Genomic DNA, 20,464 nt, shown 5'->3' with positions numbered 1-20,464 from the left:
TGTCTTGTAGGGTATTTCCTCTGTATGTATCTGCTGTTCTACAATTTTATGTTTTTAGTCATTGGGTTTTATGTCAACATGGGAAGTTTGGGTGGGAGATATTTCAGTGGGCAAAGTGCTTGCTTCACATGTATGAGGTCATGGTCTTGAATTCCCAGTACCCACACAGAAGCCAGGCGCAATAATGCGTGGCTGTCATGCCAGCACTGTGAATGGAAGGATGGACACCGTGACTCCTAGTCACTTACTGGCTGGTCAGTCTCGAACATCACGCTCCAGAGACTTTGACTGTAAAGTGACAAAGGAAGATATGTAAAGTCTACCTCTGGCCTCCACATGTATACACACAGTTGAGTGCACCTCTACACACACACACACACACACACACACACACACACACACACACACAGTATGCACACATACAACACATACGCAAATGCACACAAGTGCACACACTGGAATGGAAGGGACCAGAAATGTCCCAATCTAAGAGACTGGGTATTTTTCTCAGAGCTCATATGCCTGTTTAGCATGTACAAATCCCAGGTGTATATGCAAGGTTACACATGTATGAGATTACGAGAATCAAAGCCCAGCATTACCCTCACCCAGGCCTGAGCAAAGAGTCATTCATGTTCCCCACATGGCTGCCACTCCCCAGTGTTGCAACCTCTGCTTCTTTCCTACCTTTCCACAGAAACCTTACCTGCACTGAGTTTTTCCTCTACCCAGGAGAGTCATAATCGCTGTGTGATATTTACTATGTTTCACCTCAATCAAAGATGCAGCTCTCTTTGCTCTCAGACCACACATCTTTTCCACCTAACGTCACGGCATATTCCCTTGCCTCTCACTTCCTCATTGATAGCTGGACCAATTTAGTTGAACATCCTTGAAACCCCTGTTCAATGACACAGGAAAGCAGGATAGAATTTATGAGACCAAGGCAAGGAAGAGGTACAAAGAGAGAAAAGTAAAATAATAAATGGAAATAAAAAGAATGGAAGACATGGAGAAATAACTATGTATTTTTAGAACTATAAGAAAAGAGATACCAATTGTGAAAATGACCATACCACAGCAATGTCTAAACAGCAAAAGTCTGGCAGTCTCCCACCACATATGTATCTATTTGTGCAGACTTCCTTTTTCCCTTCTGAATCTCAAGTAAAGAGGAGTGATTTACTCTTTTGATGCTTCCCTCCATATTTTCATAAGTCTGTTTCTCAATGGCCCAATGGTCATATGAAATAGGATTATGGCTCTTATTCTAAAGCTGCGAGCCTTCTCATTTTGTGCTGATGTATAGCAACTCGGCACTATACCTTGCTCCCAGTGCTAGTCTAATCGGCAATTTCATAACTGTAGCCTACGGCATAACAATAACAAGTGATGATGACTGCTTACCATCTTCCAGCACATCTCTAAGGGCAATCTTGTTTTGTTTCATTGAAGTCCTTTGTCAGACTTCTAAGTCAGTATTGTTATAGGTAAAGGAATAGAAGTTCATAGTTTGAGTAAATTGTCAAGAGTGCCTCATTAGGATTCAACCTTTCCTTCAGGAAATAAATTCACAAGGCTATTGCTTGTGAAATAGACAAAAGCACGCCTTTGTCTATTTATCTTTTGTCAGTGTTTCATATACCCTAGGCTGGCCTTGTATTGCTCTGTAGCCAATGACAGATAGTATCAAAATCCTGATCCACAGATGCTTACCATGGTGCCCAGCTTCTTTGCCTCACTTTTAGGAAACTCTTCAATAGGCCACGTTCTCCACTGATTTTTCTTTTAAGACTGTGTGCATCAGCTTGAGTAGAGGGCTCCAATTGAGATCTAACATGCTGAGAAACTTGCAAAACTTGATAAAGTGGGGCCTTCAGGACACAGAGAGATTTCCAAGGCATTGTTCTCACTGAATTTCTGTGTCTAAGGAAGGATATGGAATCAACACATGGGGCCGCCGAGGAAGCTCATCATTAGGATACAGGCAGAGTGTTTGTCACTCCCCAGTCCCTTGGAGGAACTGGGCTCTCCCCAAGTTGGGAGGAGAGTTCCCACAAAGCAGGTCTCCATTCATGGGCTGACTGGACAGGAGAGGGAGACAGAAACAGCACATGATTGTAATAAACTATTTTACTCACAAAATACAAAGGAGTTTTCATCAAATCCTTCTATTTTGAGGCATTTTTTATCGTATGGGCTCCGTAGAGAAACCTTCTTTAGATTTTATAGAGCTATTTGCTTTGATAAGAATCAATCCCCTTTTTTTATCCAGGAAGGAAAATGATGCTAAAGCTTCATTCAGGGTGTAAAAGAAATGAAGTGTTCTGTTTCTATCAGAAGACTGAGAATCTAAATGGTCTAAAAACTGTAAATGCTGAACAAAGACATTTAAGTCACTTGCTGTACTTCACTGCGCAATTATAAATCCTTCTTGCAATTTCTCAGACATTCAGGCTGCTGGAGCTAATTAACTGTTCTGTTAGTGGGAAGACGTGGTCATGTGATTCTCGGTCGCTGAACTGAGTATTTAATATGAACAATAGATGAATTAAGGGGCTACAGTTAGCAAGAGTATCAGCCGATAGAGTATGCCTACCTAAGTGGCTGTTATTCACTTTCAAAATTGCCTTCTTGAAGACTTACGTTGGGATTTTTTTTAATGGTATAACAACCTTACATTACAAAGAGCAGTGAGGAGGCCATGTCTGTAATTCTGCACTGGCAAACCTAACACGGTAACTCCCCTAAGATGTCACCCATGCTTGGGGATAACATGGCACAGGGTATGCATCCTATCTTCCTCTACGCCATTGGTTCTCAACCTTCCTAATGCTGCAACCCCTTAATTCAGTTCCTTGTGTTGTGGTGACCCTCAAGCTTAAAATTATTTCGGCATTTACTTCATAACTGTAGTTTTGTTGCTGTTGTGAATCATAGTATAAATATCTGATAAGTGGATGGTTTTAGGCAACACTTGTGAAAGAGTCACGACCCACATGGTGACAACCACTGCTCTATGACTTCATTACCAGGGTACCCCTCAACATGACGTCAATACCCATGAGTGGGTAAAGGGCTCGAAGATAAACCACTCTGGAGACTGTTTCAAGCACAACATCTGCTTTGTTGCATTGATCAATAACTTACATAGTGGAAGCCTTTTGACTATGATGGGTTAGCACATTGCCTCAGATTGGATAGTGAGAACTCATACCACCAGAATGTCGATGTGAAGAAGCACATTAAAAGAGATGTGCAGACTCAACTGCAGGCTAGCTACCAGCGACTCATGCTATATCTGAATTCAGTGTTCTGATTTCAGAAACTTGGTGTGCCGTGCTTCTTATTTAGAAATGCAGTGTGCAAGGTATGTTGACTGCCAGGTCATGTGTGCATTTCCTTCTACACTTTTAAGCCTCTGTAATTGACAGTTTTCTGTAACTGAAAACTGGCTATGAAGATTTTAAACTTTTGAGGAATTTACTTAGGCTACACTAGGTACTTACATCACTATTGATCAACCCGGCCTCCTAGTCACAGAAAACACAATTCACTTTGAGCATCTCTTGACTTGGTGAATGAGACAGCTTTCACACAGAAACTCCAGACTGGCCTGGCCCAATGCATTGCTCATTTCATGTCCGTTGTTACAGACTGTGGTGTGTGTGGAGAGGATTCTACATTTTTATTGTGCTAGAGTACTTCTGTATGTGGTTTCATTTAACTCTCATGAGCATCTATTCATTACAAAGTAAGTTCCAGAAAATTCTGAGTTCCTGCTAGTTGTTCCCAAGCCACCTATATCATCATTCTTCTTTTGCCAATTATAAACTATGTGAGCTTCCCACAGAGCTGCCATGGTTTTCTTTGTATTGTTTTAACATCATGGAGGACTTATGGATACTTGCAGGTGCTTTCTCATCTGATGTGAGTATTGTCCAGCTCAGCAACTTCTGGAGTGAGTGAAGGTGGACTTTTCAGGGTCGATGTCTCTGAAAATTGCTTCCTGAGTTCCAGTTACAACCACCAGTTGAAGTAAAAAAAAAAATGAATTCTGTGATGGCTGTAGCATATTATCATACACTGTTAAGATTTGAAACGCGATTGATTATCTTATGGTTCTAGAGACCAGAAATTTAAAATAAAGGTATTTTCAAGAACATAAATAGGAGAATCCCTGGATGAAGTGCTACAGGCTACAGTCAATGTTACAGTCAATGGCTACTGAGAGAGGGAGAATCAGTCTTCTCTAGGAATGAGCACCTGATAAGTATCTGTAGTTTGGGGTTTTTTTTTAACCTCTTTGGGGGCCTGTCACCCAGTTCCCAAATAAATACACAGAGACTAATTCTTTCTTATGAATGCTTGGCCTTAGCTTGGCTTATTTCTAGCCAGCTTTTTTAAATTATCCCATCTACTTTTTGTCTCTTGGTTTTTTTCCTTTCTCTATTCTATATACTTCTCTTTACTCCTTACTCCATGGCTGACTATGTGTCTGCGTGATTGGCCCCTGGTGTCTTCTCTGTTCCTTTTTCTTGCTCTTCCTTCTTCTCTTTGCCTTCTTCTGTTTATTCTCTCTGCCTGGAAACCCGGCCATTCCCTCTCCTGCCTAGTTATTGGTCATTCAGCTCTTTATTAGGCCAATGAGGTGTGTTAGGCAGGCAAAAAACACAGCTTCAAAGAGTTAAATGAATGCAGGATAAAAGAATACAACACATCTTTACATCATCATTAAAAAAAGTATTCCACAGCATAAACAAATGTAACACATCTTAAACTAATATTCCACAACAAGTAACTCAAAAAATGTTCAGCCCTAAACACACATACTTCTGAGCAACACTAAATGGATTCAGTACATAGAGTGTGTGTGAGAGAGAGTGTGTGTGTTTGTGCAAAAATTAAAAATAAATAAATAAAAATTGGCTTAAAAAAAGACCAAAGCATTCACTGAGTTAGTTCAGACTACTGGGACCTACCCTGTTGGACAAACCAGCTCTCCTAGGCCTATGCCATAGGAGCCAGCTCTCCTACACTTGTGGTGAGAGGCCATCTCTCCTGAGTTCTTGAGGGGGCAGGTCTCCTATGAGGCACAGTACCAGCTCTTCTGCTTCAGTGTGCAGGGAAGAGCAGGGCCAACTTTCCCAGGACCAGCGAAGGTCAGAGCCCAGGTTAGCATGACCCTCAGATTTCAGCATGTATGGTTCCTATGACCCCTTTTGGTAGCATGAGTCATGGACATCAACCCAGACCCCTGCTGCAGTGGGACCACAGACCTAGACATAGCTCCTGGCAGCATGGCCCCAGTGGCAATGCAGATCACACAGATCGGTATGGTCCCAGAGGCAGCATGGCCCTCAGACACCAGTACCAGATCTCCACGACTCAGGGCAACAGCAGAATAGTTGGCCGGAGTTTGAATGACAGTCCAATAATAATAGTGTACCAGAGGCCAGAGGTCTTAAACAAGATCAATGATGTGTGTCAGTGAACATATTCAGGTGCAGCTCATGGGACAGACTGTAGCTCCCAATGTCACTATGACAAATAAAGAGGTGTTGAAGAGACAGGAAAGACAGAGGAAGGAGTAAGGTGGGTTTTTGGTTTGTTTGTTCGTTTTGTTTTTAGCAGATTTTTGAGGGATTTTCTTTTGGGGTTATGTTGCAGAGGTCAGGGGTGGATATTGAGGCATCGGAAAATAAGCAGGATTAGAATGCCAAATATGAAACTACCTAAGAATCAATAAAGAATTATGTATTAATGTGTGTATGTGTATAAAATCTACAAAATTAAGAAAAGAAAAAAGTGTTGGCCGAACCATGTGTCCTCCTGGGTCCTGGTAAACAGGAATGACCCTTTCTAGATGCCTCCCACTGTCTCTGGCTGCCAGCACCTCCAATATTTTTTTAAGAACTAGTTCCATACCCCTGATTTCTGTCTGTATTTATCTGAATGATCTCACTTTCTATAATTGTGGATCTCTGTATTTCTTCTCTTCTGATTGGTACAACAATGACAAAATTTGGTTTGAATTCATGGGCAATGTTCAGTATTATAGTTGCTAAAATATCAGGAAAATGTTTAATGGCTTTGGATATGTCCAACAAAGGTATCTAACATACAGATAGTGTATGTCGAAGAGTTGATCCACTGTATTCATCCATCATGTTTTAAATAAATGCTGATTGGTCAGGCAGGAGGTATAGGTGGGTCAACCAGATAGGAAGTAGAGGCAGGGCGATGAGAACAGGAGTATTCTGGGAAGCAGGAAGTTTCCTCTGCATTCCTGCCCAGACCACAGAGAAGCAGCCAGTCCTAGGGGAGACGGCAAGCAGCGCAGGCTCTGGGAACAGCCAGTGCGGAGGCAAGCAGACACATGGCAGGCAGGCAGGAGACAGAGACATGGACATGTAGAGCGAGATTGAAATATTTATTCAGGGGGGTTATGGAGGAGAAAGGGAGGGGGCAGAGAGAGAAAGGGAGAGAGAAAGAAAGAGAGAGAGACAGAGAGACAGAAAGACAGAGAGGAGACATGTGTGCACATGCCAAGAGAGAGAACAGAAAGGGGCCAAGATGGTGATTAGAGGTGAGAAGTCGCTGGGAGTGGGAGTGGCTTGTCCCTTAAAGGGACCAGAGACCAAAGGAATAACATTCCTGGATCCTTTTTATAATAAAAAGCAGGAGATTAGACACCACAGTTTGAAGGAATTGGGGGTGGCGAATTCTCAAGACTGCTTCCAGCTGATTTGTGGCATAGTCTTTGGGGGGTAACCCAAGAGAAGGCTGGGTGCTGGTCACATCCTGGCATAGCTGGTCTCTGCTCCCAACTGGTGTCTGTGGCATGGAAATGTCTGGTGTCCCTTGTACCTGGTTAAGGTATTGGCAGAACAGAAGACAAAGTTAAATTAAGGAAAAAAAATTTAGGACCAGGGAAGTGAGGAGGATGTATCTAACCTGTTTTCAGTGGGTTCTTTAATTTGGCTCCCTGGAACTCACAAGAACTCCTTGGGTTTGTAAAAACAGAAGTTTTAGACATATGCATTGTATAATGACTGTGACATATTTTTGTATAATGAAAAGTATTTTTTATTTGGTGAAGAAACCTGGCAAAACCTCTCAGCTATCAAACTGTCAGAGATCTTTGAGAAGGATAAGATTTTACTTGAGTAACTAATTAAAAAATGATAGAGAACTTATGTGGTTGGCATCCAGAGCTACTGTTTTGGGTCCTCCATGGTTGCTGAAGGTTGTTTTTGACCTTTGCTGTTTAGCTCAGGGCTGTCAGGCTCCAGAAGACCCCTCTAGGCTAAGAAATCTGTAGGAAAACAGGCCTACCTTGACCAGAGAAGCTAGGCTGTCAATTCCAGTGATTCTGTCCATGTCTGGAGGTCTTTAGTTTAGGTGAAAGGCAGTTTTGCCCAATGGTCAGCACTTGGCAGTTGAAGCAAACTGCAGATGGACGCTGTTCTGCAACTGCAGATGGATGTTGTTCTGTGCTCATTTGTCTTCTGTCTTCTTGGAGGAAAAAGAGTGCTGCTGCTAGGGGCCAACCTGTCTCTTTTTGTTATGAAAAGTTTTTTGTAATTAAATATTTAAATATCACATTCTCCAGATCTCTGAGCAGTTAAGGACTGCCTATATTAGGTATAGCTGCAGTATAGAATCTGTCTGGAAGGTTGGGTCTGAGCTTGACTCTACTGGCTCTTTACAGGTAAGTTCCACACTCATAAAAAGACAGAAAGAAAGAAAGAAAGAAAGAAAACCTGTTTGTAATATAAGATTAGTGGCAGAACTGACAATGATAGAGAATAGCTTAGTATTAAATATAAGACATTTTTGTGAAAGAGTTAAAAGTACATACCAGTTTAAAATATGAGACTTATGATTTTGTAGTCTGAAATGAGATGCAATGAACAATTATTATATATAGAAAGAATGAATAGGAATTGGGCAACGTGTATGTTTTTGATGGGCCCTATCAAAAGCATGTCACTGTGCAAAACACCTGTAATAGAGTTAACAAGAGGATTTCAGTGAACACCAGGGAGGGGGGTAAAGGTAGGGCATACATAAGAATGGGAGAGCTTGGTCACATGACCTGGCTCTCAGCCAAGATGGAGATAAAGTCACCTGACCCCAGTCAACATAGTGGCAGCCACATGTTGTGGGGAAAAAGTTACAATTTTTGAGCTGTAAGGATTTTAAGCTTAATGAGAGGGACCTAATGGTGTGATCTGCCCTGTTGCTGAGCCGCCATGCCATGACACAAGCTGCAGAGGAAAGCAAGGTGATCTTTCAGGGGGTCTTGGACCATCAAACCATATTAGTGTGTAAATAATCCATAGGTTGTCATCTTCTGTGAAAACAAAAGCAGAACCTCTTTTTCAAAGCAGCATATTCTTAGACTCAAATTTTAAAGTCAATATACCTTTATGTTGGTTTAACTTAGCAGCCCATACAAAGAAATGTGCCTCTATAATTAGCTCTTTTACAATCAAAAAACTTTAAAAAAACCCACAATAATATATATAATCCAGATTCTCTGTGTATACTCCATCTTTTTGTGGCTTATTTGTTTTAAATCTCTTACTTTTTAATTTTTATTTTGTTATCTTTACTCCTTTAATCTATGCTCTATGGCTGTCTGTACTCTGTCTCTTTAAAGACATTTGCTTCTTTTTATAACTCTCTATACCATTTTTCTTCTCTCTCCCAAACCTAAGTACATTTATCTAACACTGTGACCATTTAGAAGTCTTTTATTTCTGAATCTGTCCTATTGTGTATCTGTAATCCCTTACTGTCCAGGAGCATTTCTTAAAATGCTAAGCGCATCTTAAAACTTAAGCTACATCATTGCTAGGGGAAATACAGCACTGTCTGCTTGTTCCACCCAGTCTGACATGGTGGAGCTGTTTGTTGACTCTGAGAGCCATGCTCACATCCCCATTTTTTAGTACACAGCCAGTCTATGTTGCTATTAAGCAAGTTGTAGCACTCTGGTAACAAACTCCATTTAAATGCTCCACAGCCAGACCTCTGAAAAGAGCCAGAGCCATTTGTGCTGGTGAACCAAGAAGCCTCCATTTTTTTTTAAAGAAGCTGCACAGTTTTTATTGCACCTCTCTTAAAGTAGCCCACCTTACTCACCACAAGCCCAGCTAGAAAAAAAAATTGTGACTACAAAAAGCCATGCTAAACTCTGTTCTTTTGTCTCTAGAATTCCTTTTTAAGCTGTCTCAGGTTTTTATGTGGATATAGTTACCCACATTGGTACGCCAATTTGTAGAAGTCAGGCCACTTGTTTGTCCCCAGTCACTTAGCCCCGAAATAATCACACAGAAACTGTATCAATTAAATCACTGATTGGCCCATTAGTTCTAGCTTCTTGTTGGCTAACACTTACCTATTAATTTAACCCATTTTTATTAATCTGTGTATCGCCTCATGACTGTGGCTTTCCAGCAAGATTCCAACTGGCATCCGTCTCTGGCAGGGCCACATGGCTTCTCTCTGACTCTGCCCTTCTTTCTCCCAGCATTCAGTTTTGTTTTCCCCACCTAGCTCTGTTCTGCCCTGCCATAGTCTCAAGCCGCTTTCTTTATTAACCAATCATATTCACAACATGCGGAGAGTAACCCACATCATATGAGCATTTTATTTATCTGAATATGTGCAAACACATCAGTTCACAAATACATGTTGAAATGTGTTAAGTTAGCAGGGTGATTTAAGATTTAGAGAAGACAGTAAAGTAACAGATTATCACGACTTAATCCATTCTTTGTCATTGGCTTTACCAAGACACATGAAGAATCCCTATGTTTATTTTCCAGGAATTGTTTCTATGTACTTTGGTTGTAACAGTAACCAGACCAGCACTGTTCTTAGAAACCTGCCTTGGACTACTGTTTTTCTGAATTAACTTGGTTCTGCCATTGTTCGGGCTATTCATTTATGCGCATTTTCCAGCTGGTGGCTCTGATTATTGCAGTGTCTATACTGTCTTTCACAGACAACAGTAAATTACCTTCATTATTAACTCACTATAAACTATGGGAATGATGCATGGTGTATATTGCTATTGTCAGTAGAAATGCACTCAATAAAGAAATATTGCTTAGTATCTCAAAAGAACAGAGGTCTGATAGATAAGAGGAGTTTGAAATATATTAGTGTATATTCAGAAACACCTTACACAGAGAAGCAGTCACTTGTGGAGTTATGCAAGAAATATGATGCCCTCCAATTCTGTTGATGAAGTACAGCAGTGATTCTTGGATCTGTGAGGGCAAGTTCAGTTGGCCTGGTTGTGCACTGTGTTTTGAATCATGGAGCTCCCCACAAACCCAATTATATAGCTATTTGTTTAATTACTTGACCAAGAATTTTTTTCCCTGCCTGACACTTGACTGGATGTGGTCAGGAACTATAACCAGTAATTTCTAGAACTTGAGAATAAAATTATTAGTTTTTAAAATTTTTTAAATTTAAAACCATGCTGCCATCAAGTATACATAAAATATCAAAGGATAGTTATTATTTGCAAAATTAAAACTACAAAAGATGGTTAAATTAGTCATCAACAGACCCAACCTTGTCCAGGAATGGTCAATACATGGCACATCTGCTGACATATGCAATGGTTGTGGTTTAAGGCAGACCTCATATAATTACTTGAACATTCTGATGAGATGCTTTCTTCAGACTGTCATCATCACAAGCAATGGCCTGAACCTGTAAATCATACTTTGTGCAAGAGAAAGGGCCTTCTCTCCCTTCTTGGTATCAATTCCTCTGAGATTAGATGAGGAAATTTATCCCTATACCCCACATAAGGAGAAACTTCCATCCTTACAACTTCTGGTTGATCTCTTTTCCTTCTCTCTGTCTCTTTTTATGAGTCTCATGTGTCTAAGACTCTATATCTTCAGTTATGCATTAAATCCATTTCAAATACGTATTTAAAGAGTTAACATTTAAGCATGTAAATACAACACTTCCTCAAGTCCTATAAGCAGTTCTCAGTGAAAAGTCTAAACCAAAATGAAGGAGCTCTGTCTAGGATTTTTAAAAGCTAATCATGTTAGCAAACACAAAGGGGAAAGTGTTGGATGGTTTTTGTTTTCTTATATCTTTTCTTATCCCAGAAAGTGAGTGAGATTAAGACTTACCACTCCCGGTTCTTAAAAGAAAACTGATTAGAAAACCATATTAAAAACACTTTTAAATTTCCAGGCTTGGAAATAATAAGTAATTGATGCTGAATGCTACCTGTAGATTCCTGATGAATTTGGCCACCATCATTACAGAGTAAATTATATTTTGTATCAAGTACTTTAGAAATAATCACAGTTTAAAGATATTTAAGTAAACATCAAAATGGGGTAGTTATAATGGGTAGATAATTACTTTTGTAACATTTTAGATCTAACCAATAGATATTTGTTATGAAATTGGTGGTCACAAAGTTTATAAAATATTTTTGTGTGTATGAGTGTAAATATGTACAGGTGCATACATACACATGCACATTGTAGCTGTGGACACATGTGTGGAAACCAGGGACAAACTTATATGTCATTCTCAGGAGCTGTCCGCCCTATTATTTGAAGCAATGTCTCCCATGAACTGGGCTGATGAACCCAAAAGAACTGCCTGTCTCTGTCTCCCCAGGGTGGATATAGGAGCAAGGAAGAAGATACCTACATTAAGGGATCCATTTTAGGGTTGGCAAGAGACTTGGCTCTAGATGGGATCCCAGGTGTCCACGAGGATGTCCCCAACTATGTCCTTGGACAACAGGAGAGAGGGTGTCTGAACTGTCCTTGCCCCACTATCACGTTGATGATTATCTCAAATATCACCATAGAATCTTCATCCAGCGATGGATGGATATAGAGACAGAGACCCTCATCAGAGCAAAGGACTGAGTTCCCAAGGTCCAGTTGAAAGGCAGAAGGAGGGAGAAGATGAGCAAGGAAGTCAGGACCATGAGGGATTGGTCTTCCCACAGAGACAGTGTTCCTGTTTTAATGGGAGCTCACCATATCCAGCTGTACAGGGTCTGAATGAGCATGTGATCAAACCGGACTCTCTGATTAGGGCTGACAATGGGGGCTGACTGAGAAGCCATATAAAGGCACTGGGACTTGTTTTTTCTACATGTTCTGGCTTTTTGGGACCCTAGTCTATAGGGATCTAGCCTGGATGTAGGGGGGAGGGCCTTGGACTTTCCACAGGGCAGGGTTCCCTGCCCTCTCTCAGGTAGGGTGGGAGAGGGAGGAGGGGTGTTGGGAAGCGGGAGGGGATTGGGAGGAGGGAAGGAAGTGTAAATAATTGAATGGAAAATAAAAATTAAAAAAAGAAAAAACAAGAAACCAAAACAGCTGCTCCATGGGTGAAAGGGAAAAGCTGTTTATTCCAAACTGCCAACACTGTCTCCGGAGAAATCAAGGAGAAGCGACAGAGGACAGATTTTCTGGGTTAATGGGACCAGGAAAAAAAGGGATTTGAGAGCTGATGTGAAGCTTGTGAGTAGGGACTGGGGGTGCAGGAGCCTGAAGCTTGGTAAGTTAATAGGCACCACAGTCATATATTAACTGAAGAGCCACAGGTACCTCTGGCCAGACATGAGGTACCTGTGTCTTTTTTAGCAAGTAAGAATTTTCTTCAAGTGCCCCGCCTCCCACCCCCAGCCTCCAGAATGGTGGCTTTGGTCTAAATGCTTGACCTTTGGAAAAGAAATTTCTTGGGGGACCAGATAGATGCAGTAAGTATTTATTGAATTAAGAGAATAATATATGTAAATAAAATTTTAAAATGAAGTGGCCTTGAAATTACCCAGTTCCAAAGCATTGTAGTCAATGTTGCTCAGGCTGGGCTGAGGCATTGCGTTCCTGAAGCGCTGGCCACTAATGTTCGAAGAGGGAGACTCCCAAGGACCAGCTAACATTCCAAGAATGAGCATCTGATAGCTTAGAACTTTCTTTCACTATTGCATTTAGTAAAAAGATGGAGCTAAGCTTCAGAGGGAAATTTGTTTTCTTCAACCTGATGGGCATGGAACTCTAACAAGAAAAACAATGTAACAGTTACCACAAGTAAGAATTTGTCAGTATCAATGAAAGTAAAAACTTAGCTGTGTTGATAACTTAATGGGTTCATCGCCAACAAGCTTACATGTTCTATTTTCTTTTTTTCTATTTTTTTGTTCTGTTTTCTAATGGCAATAAAATGAATACATTTCATATGAGTGAAACCTGACCGATGAGAGTAAGTCAAATGATCTGCATGAAAAAGAAAACAATACAAGAAAGAGACAATCTGGGTAATGAAGAAAAAAATTTACACACTATTAATCTGACAAAGGATGAATATCCAAGATCTATAAGAGACTCAACAACAAAAGATTTAAAAATGGGAAAAATTATCTGAACAGATATTCCTTAATAGTATTTATACAAATGGACAGCAAATATCTGAAGAAATGCTTGATAGCACTAACCATTTGTACTCTCAATACAAATCAAGGCCACAGTGTGAGAGCATCTTATCCCACACAGAATGGCTGTTATAAAAGTGACAAGATTTGACAAACGCTGGTGAGAATGAAGCAAAAGGCAATACCTACATGCCACTGGAGAGACTGTAATATTGCAAAGTTACCATAAAATTCCCCAAAAATCTAAAAAAAAAAAATACTATAGGATCTAGCAATTCCACTTCTGTCTATACATCCAAAAGAAAGGAAATCGATATGTCAATGAGAAAGCTACATCCCCATGTTTATTGCGGGACTATTCACACTAGTAAGACTTGGGATCAATATATTTGTCTGGAAGACAAATAGCTGAAATATTTTTGCAATGAAACATTGTTAAGCCACAAAAAAGAATGAAGTTGCTATTTGTGGTAGTGGGGATGCAATGGTAGAATATTATGTTAAACACAGAAAGAAAATACCACACAAGTCATTACTTACACATGGACTCTGAAATCATTGATTTTGCAGCAGTAGAGAGTAGCAGAGTGGTCATTAGAGGTTAGGAATGGCAGCCAGGAGGAAGGATACAGGAAGACTAGATAAGGAATGCTGAAATGCAATTAGTATAAATAACTTCTGGTGTGCCACAATACTGTGACTGAAATCCACAGCAACTTCTAATGTATTTTCACAAAGAACTAGAGGGAATGGACTTGAACCTGACATTTCCTAACACAAAAACATGAAAAATATGTAGGAGGATAGTGTAGTGGTTAGAATTATCAGCTTGATAAAATCTATGATTGAACAGGAAATGGGCCTCTGAGCATATCTCTGGAGGATTGCCTTGATTATAGTGTGGGAAGGCTCAGATTAATTGTGGGTGGGGCTACAGCTTTGGAGAAAGTGAACTGGGCATTTGCACACACACATTCATTGCTCTCTTCTTTGGACTGTGGACATGGTTTAAGTTCCTGCTGTCTAAATTTCTCTACCATGAGGTATGTTAAATTGTGAGGTAACATAAGCCTCTTTTCCCATAAAAAGAGTATTTCATCATAGTGTTGGCAAGGAAATTAAGACATATGGAAGTGCAAATTCTACGATTTGATCTCTAAATGTCTACATTGTTGAATTATGAGACTGTATCTCACAAATATCTACAATTAGTATATGCCCAATGGAGCTCAAACACAAAGATGTAGAGCACAGAATAAGAAAGACGAAGATGTTGACCAATGAGCAAAAAGCTTCTATGCAGAAAGAAAAATTAGGGTGGTTTGCTTGATACTGTGATCATAATCAATAAAAATGGATTGAGCATTTAAAAATAGAGGCTTTTGAAGGCCATCCTACAACAGTGATAATTCTTTGAGGTGTATATGTTAATTAACTTGATTAAATCATCATAATTTGTGTGCGCTAAAACATCACAATACTTGACAAATTTGTATTAAAATTTAGATAAAAATTTTTGTAAATATGTCAGAAAATCAACTTTCATTGAAACTATGATGAAGTCTGAGGCATAAGACTTCTCTTAAACCATAAGCAATTATCAAACTGTAATGAATATGTAAAACAACTACTTTTTTGGACTGGGAAGTCAGCAGCATAGAGAAGTGATAAGAGGCAAAAGAGAAACCTATAAAGTAGGAACTACCTAACTAACTCCTTCCACCTGGAAATAGAAGATCCCAATGCAGGGAAGGTAGAAATCATATAATTTCTGAGCTCACAAGTCCTTAATAGGTAATATCAATATCCTTTTTAAAATACAACTTTTGAACAAACTTCACAAATTTGACTCAAATGTACTTTATTAAGAATGTACTAATGTTGAACTAAGCCTCTAAGGGACAAAACTATCCTGCTTTCTAATTTAGTAAAGAAAGCTTTGTTAGTTGACAGTTGTGCTCTCCATTCACATATTGTCTGGCAGGGATAAATAGTGGGGGAAATGGCATAATACAATAAAGCTTATATGTGTAACCTTCCTGGTAGGAGTAAACATATTCTAAATAAAGACACTTGTGACATTCCTTTCAGATATTAGACTATTAAGACAATGATCTCCAAGAAATAAGAATTTTATCAATAAAAATATACTTGGAGAAGGACAAAAGGAAAGCCTTCTATCAGTTGGAATGGTAACTTGTATTATGAATTTCACAACTAGTCAGTTCTGATAACTAGTCAAACCACCTTCCAGGAGAGACTTAGGAGCTGAGGCAACAGTGGTGGGCAGCAGTATGCCTTGACCATTACTGCTTAGTTGTGCATATCTCTTGCCTTTTATTTATCTGTGACCCTCACGTTAGGACCCCAATGTGGCCATGTTGATTAAATTTTCTTACTTTGGTGTTCATTGTTTCCTTATTGTTTTGTTGAGAAATCTTGGTTTTAAGGATGGTAGAATTCAAGGCTGAACTGTAACAACTCTGGTGAAAATTTTGATGGATCATGGCCAGAAGAAAAAAAAAAATGTGTTTGACTATGTTGTAATAAATTGACCCCAAATGAGAACGAAAGGTTTTTAAGTCCCATGCAGTTTCTAGAACCATTTTATTCTATGGATTTTTTTATTTTTTATTGTTGATGGTGGTTTGAAAGAAAATGTCCTGTAACATGAGGGGCCGGCTTGTTGGGGTTTCTGTTCCCACCCAGTACCCCATAGCCGGCAAGTCCCAGAGAAAATTAATCACACAGAGATCTCTATAAGTTACCAAAGAAAATAACACAGAGTCTACATTAGGTTGTAAACTGATTGGCCCATTAGCTCAGGCTTCTTGTTAACTCTTATAGCATATATTAACCCATTATTCTGATCTATGTTAGCCATATGGCTTGGTACCTTTTTCAGCTGTCAGCTCACATGTTGCCTCTTCGGTGGTCTGGGCAGAAATGCAGAGGGAGATTCCTGTTTTCCCAGAATACTCCCAGTCTCTTTGCTCCACTCCTACTTCCTGTCTGGCTTTCCCGCCTATACTGCCTGCCTGGCCAATCAGCATTTTATTAAAATATGATTGACAGAATACAGACAATTCTCCCACACCAATGTCCCCCAAAGGGAGTGGCATAATTAGGAAGTGTGACCTTGTTGTAGTAGGTATGGCCTTGCTGAAGGAAATGTGTCATTATAGAGACGGGCTTTGATATTTCATATATGCTCAAACCATGCCCAGTGTCTCAGACCACTTCCTGTGAGTCAAGATTAAGACTTCTCAGCTCCTTCTTTAGCACCATATCTGCCTGCATGTTGTCTTGCTTCCCACCCTGATGGTAATTGACTAAACCTAAACCTCTGTACCGTAAATGAGCCACCACAACTGAATGTTTTCCTTCCTAACAGCTGTTGTTGCCATGGGTCTCTTCACAGCAATAGAAACACTAAGACATTGTCCTATGTCAGTCAGATCAGCTGCTTTCTGATACCACTGGGTAAAGCTGAGGGATGAACATTTGGACTTGTATGGGATTCTTGAGAAGCATGACCCTTGTTATGGACTCTTTGAGAAGCATGACCTTTGGTACGCTTCTTCAAGACACTCTACTTCAGGTTTTCACTTTCAGTCTTAGAAGCTGCTTTGAGCTTTGAATCTTTTTTTTTTTTTTTTGGCAACTGAAATTTGGTGACTAGTTTTGTCTTTTGAAATAAATTCATTATTTTGAATTTCTGGGTTCTCCTTCCATGCATATGATTAGACCTTGGACATTTAGAAGCTCTTTTGAGGAAGTTGGAATTCTGTGATCTATTTGGGAACCTTTCATATGACAGGCAAGGCTGAAATGCATTTTTCTTTTGGAGATTTGTTGATACTTTGGGATTCGATTAAACCATGTGTAATGGAGAAACAAGAGCATTGAGGAAACCCCTGTCATGATTTGTGTAGCCAGGGAAACTATTAAACAGTAGCTACTCTGGTGTCTGTTAGGGAGAATTCTAGCAGACTGATCTTTCGAAGATTTGTGATGGTTTCTGTCACGTCCTGGACAAAAGCCTGCCCTGCCCCTGTAGTACTTAAAAATAATTGAGCAGTAAACCTTTGATTGCTTCATTTTGCATTTCTTTTTTAAATTTACTGTTCATATGTCCAACTTAAAATGGAATGAATTTTTAACTACATTAATAGAACCTATCGCCTCTGCAGACTCACCTTTAAAATAAAAAACAGTTAAAATTCAGGAATTCAACAGTTATTTATCAGAAATTGGGCTGAAAAAAAAGTATACTTTTCATCAGGCAGGAGTGATTAAAATATAAACTAATTGAAAAGTTGAGTTTGGGATTCCTTCTCAGTGAAATGATTTGCATTTTGACACACTCCAGTACTGTTAAAAACTGAGGTTGAAGGAAATTTTATTAAAAGATTTACAAGACAGATGATTTTTTCTAAAATGTGATTTTAGAGAACTGACTTCTAAGGTACTTTTATAAATGTAGACTTTTATTTAAAAATAAGATTGGGGTCAGAGGATAAGAGTTTTATTAAGGTACAAAAATTTCTATTGGCCATATGGATTTACATAAGGGTTTTCTTTCAAAACAAATTCTAGAATGAAATAAATTTTATTCATTTTAATAGTTAAAAGTGTATGCCAGTAAAATTAAACAGAAAAATCATTTTGAAGTTGTAGAGACTTACACTAGATTTTACACTTTCACTATCAGATGTGTGTGTGTGTGTGTGTGTGTGTGTGTGTGTGTGTGTCTGTGTGTGTCTGTGTGTGTCTGTGTGTGTCTGTGTGTGTGTGTGTGTTAGTTTGGTTTCCACCAAAAAATGGAAAACTCACAGCAGAGTTGAAACTAGAAAATCAGTTAGCTTCTAACCAAATTCTCTTTCATCACTCATGTACTCCTATACTTCATATGCATTTCAGTTTGCATTTAACTTTGATACGTAGTTGTTTTTATTTGCAACCTTTTAACAATAAAGTTTTAATAAAATTAAAAGTAATAGCAAAACTAGTCACAGGTAAAATAATATATATATTTATATATATGGATATAAAACTGCTTTGATCAGTTCTCCAAAGATTTCTAAACTGCTTTTTGCTAGGCAAACTTAATAAACTGATTAATTCTAGGACTGGCCTGTGCACAGAAATGTTTGATTTCTGGGCTTTGATTATATAAAATATACATACATTCTTACAGTGTGGACGTAGACTAATATTGCTATTACCATACTTGCTAATATATTTTGTTGCAAGTAATGTTACAGATTAGATATTTTGTTACCTAATTTGTTGTGTATTTACATTGTAAAATTATCAAGATTATATGTTTTTAAAGATAATTACTTATGCCTTCTACCAGTTTACAATGGCTTTTTGACAACTAAATTATCTTAACCAAGTAAAGGTTCATTTAAGTATCCATTTATTTGTTTTAATCTTTTATTAATCTTCATGTGAGTGGGTGTTTAGTCTGTAGTATGTATACCTTGTGTGTGCAGTGCTGGAGGAGGCCAGAAGAGGGTAGATCCCCAGGGACTAGACTTTACAGACAGTTGTGGGTCACTACTAGGAATCAAATCAGGGTTCTGCAAATGGACAGCCAGTACTTTTAACTTCTGAACCATCTTTCCTGTCCCTATGTTATTCTTTTTAACTGGTTACTTATTAGTAACTATTTTAAAGTGATTTTAGCATATTCAATGCACTATATATAGGAAAAGAAAAATAAAGAGTTGTGTGTCTGAAGCTTGCATGTTATATAAAAGTTTGCTATATTAGACATATAACTTTGATGCATGCAAAGTGACCAGTGAATCTGTTATATAAAATATATATATTATACATGTACTATTGGTATAACCAGTGAAAATCCTTTATCATTTAATCAATAACATTCAGATGAAAATCTATCATTTGGGTAATCTGTGTGTTTGAAAATCTTGCTTACTCCATTTGCCCTAATGAGAAAGGTACTTTGTTATTATATATATGAGATACTCTTGTATAACTCAAAATCGGTCTTTTGCTGTCACTTGCAGTAAACTTGAAAGAAGTCTACAGCCTTAGTGTTTGTCAGTGCTGCAGACCTATTATTTAACTGAGCCATTCGATCTAAAATTTACTTCAAAAGTAGAAGCTGAATTAATGCACAGAGGACTTCTGTGTGGTTTTTCTGTGCAACGACTGCAATTGTTATGACTCTTTTAAAAGTTGAATACATTTATATTCTTTTTGTATTACGTAAGCTTTCTGAGATGCAAAGCTAAGAAAACACTTCAGCAAACAGATGTGAGCTGATATGTTCCTAATTTTATCATGACTATTTTCTTTAAGTAACCATAATTAGAGAGGCCTAATTGTGCATCAAGCAGTGCCAGTTAATAATTAAAAGGTATTGGACATTGGTCACCTACAGTAGGCCTGAGTTAAAAACCACTCATTCTATACCTTTTAATTGCTTTAATTGACCACATGGTTTCACTGGCGAGAACTTCTTGATACCTGCCATCTATTCTACTCTCCTACTCCCACCTCACGCATGAGGCTGGTGTGAGTGAGAAAAGTTATAAAGATTGGAAAACAGATGTTTTGAGAAGGGTAAGTCTGGTGCAGAAAACATCAGATAGGTATGTAACAGAACTCACCCGGATTCTAAATGCAAAGATTAAAGTTATGTCATGTAGCATTGTGGAACCACAAATAGGCTTAGCATGTATAAGGCCATAGAGTCAAACACACATGCAAACGCATGCACACACACACACACACACACACACACACACACACACATTTTTACTGATAAAGTAGTTTTGAAGTGTAGTTAATACTTGAAAACTATTTCTATAGAGAACATCATCGGCCACTAAATCATTTGCACTTGGCCTAAACGGTAGAAAACAAGAGGATCATTAAGTGTGTGAAAATGCACTGCTAGCTCTATGGTAGGACTAAATGAGATGCAAGGAGACCTGCCTGCAGTTAGGGCTGGCAAAAACTGCAGATCTGACCAAAAAG

General features: G+C 38.9%; 1 pseudogene; it reads left to right on the top strand.

The window, feature by feature from the left end:
* Positions 1–1,958: 1,958 nt before the first annotated feature.
* On the top strand, positions 1,959–2,184 carry LOC146891475 (Nuclear RNase P; annotated as a pseudogene).
* The last annotated feature ends 18,280 nt before the right edge of the window (positions 2,185–20,464 follow it).

This window comes from Myodes glareolus, chromosome 16, assembly GCF_982192425.1.
Source record: "Myodes glareolus chromosome 16, mMyoGla1.1, whole genome shotgun sequence".
NCBI classification, from domain to species: domain Eukaryota; kingdom Metazoa; phylum Chordata; class Mammalia; order Rodentia; family Cricetidae; genus Myodes; species Myodes glareolus.
Note: the sequence above shows the minus strand (reverse complement) of the source record. Positions and strands in the feature narration are given on the sequence as shown.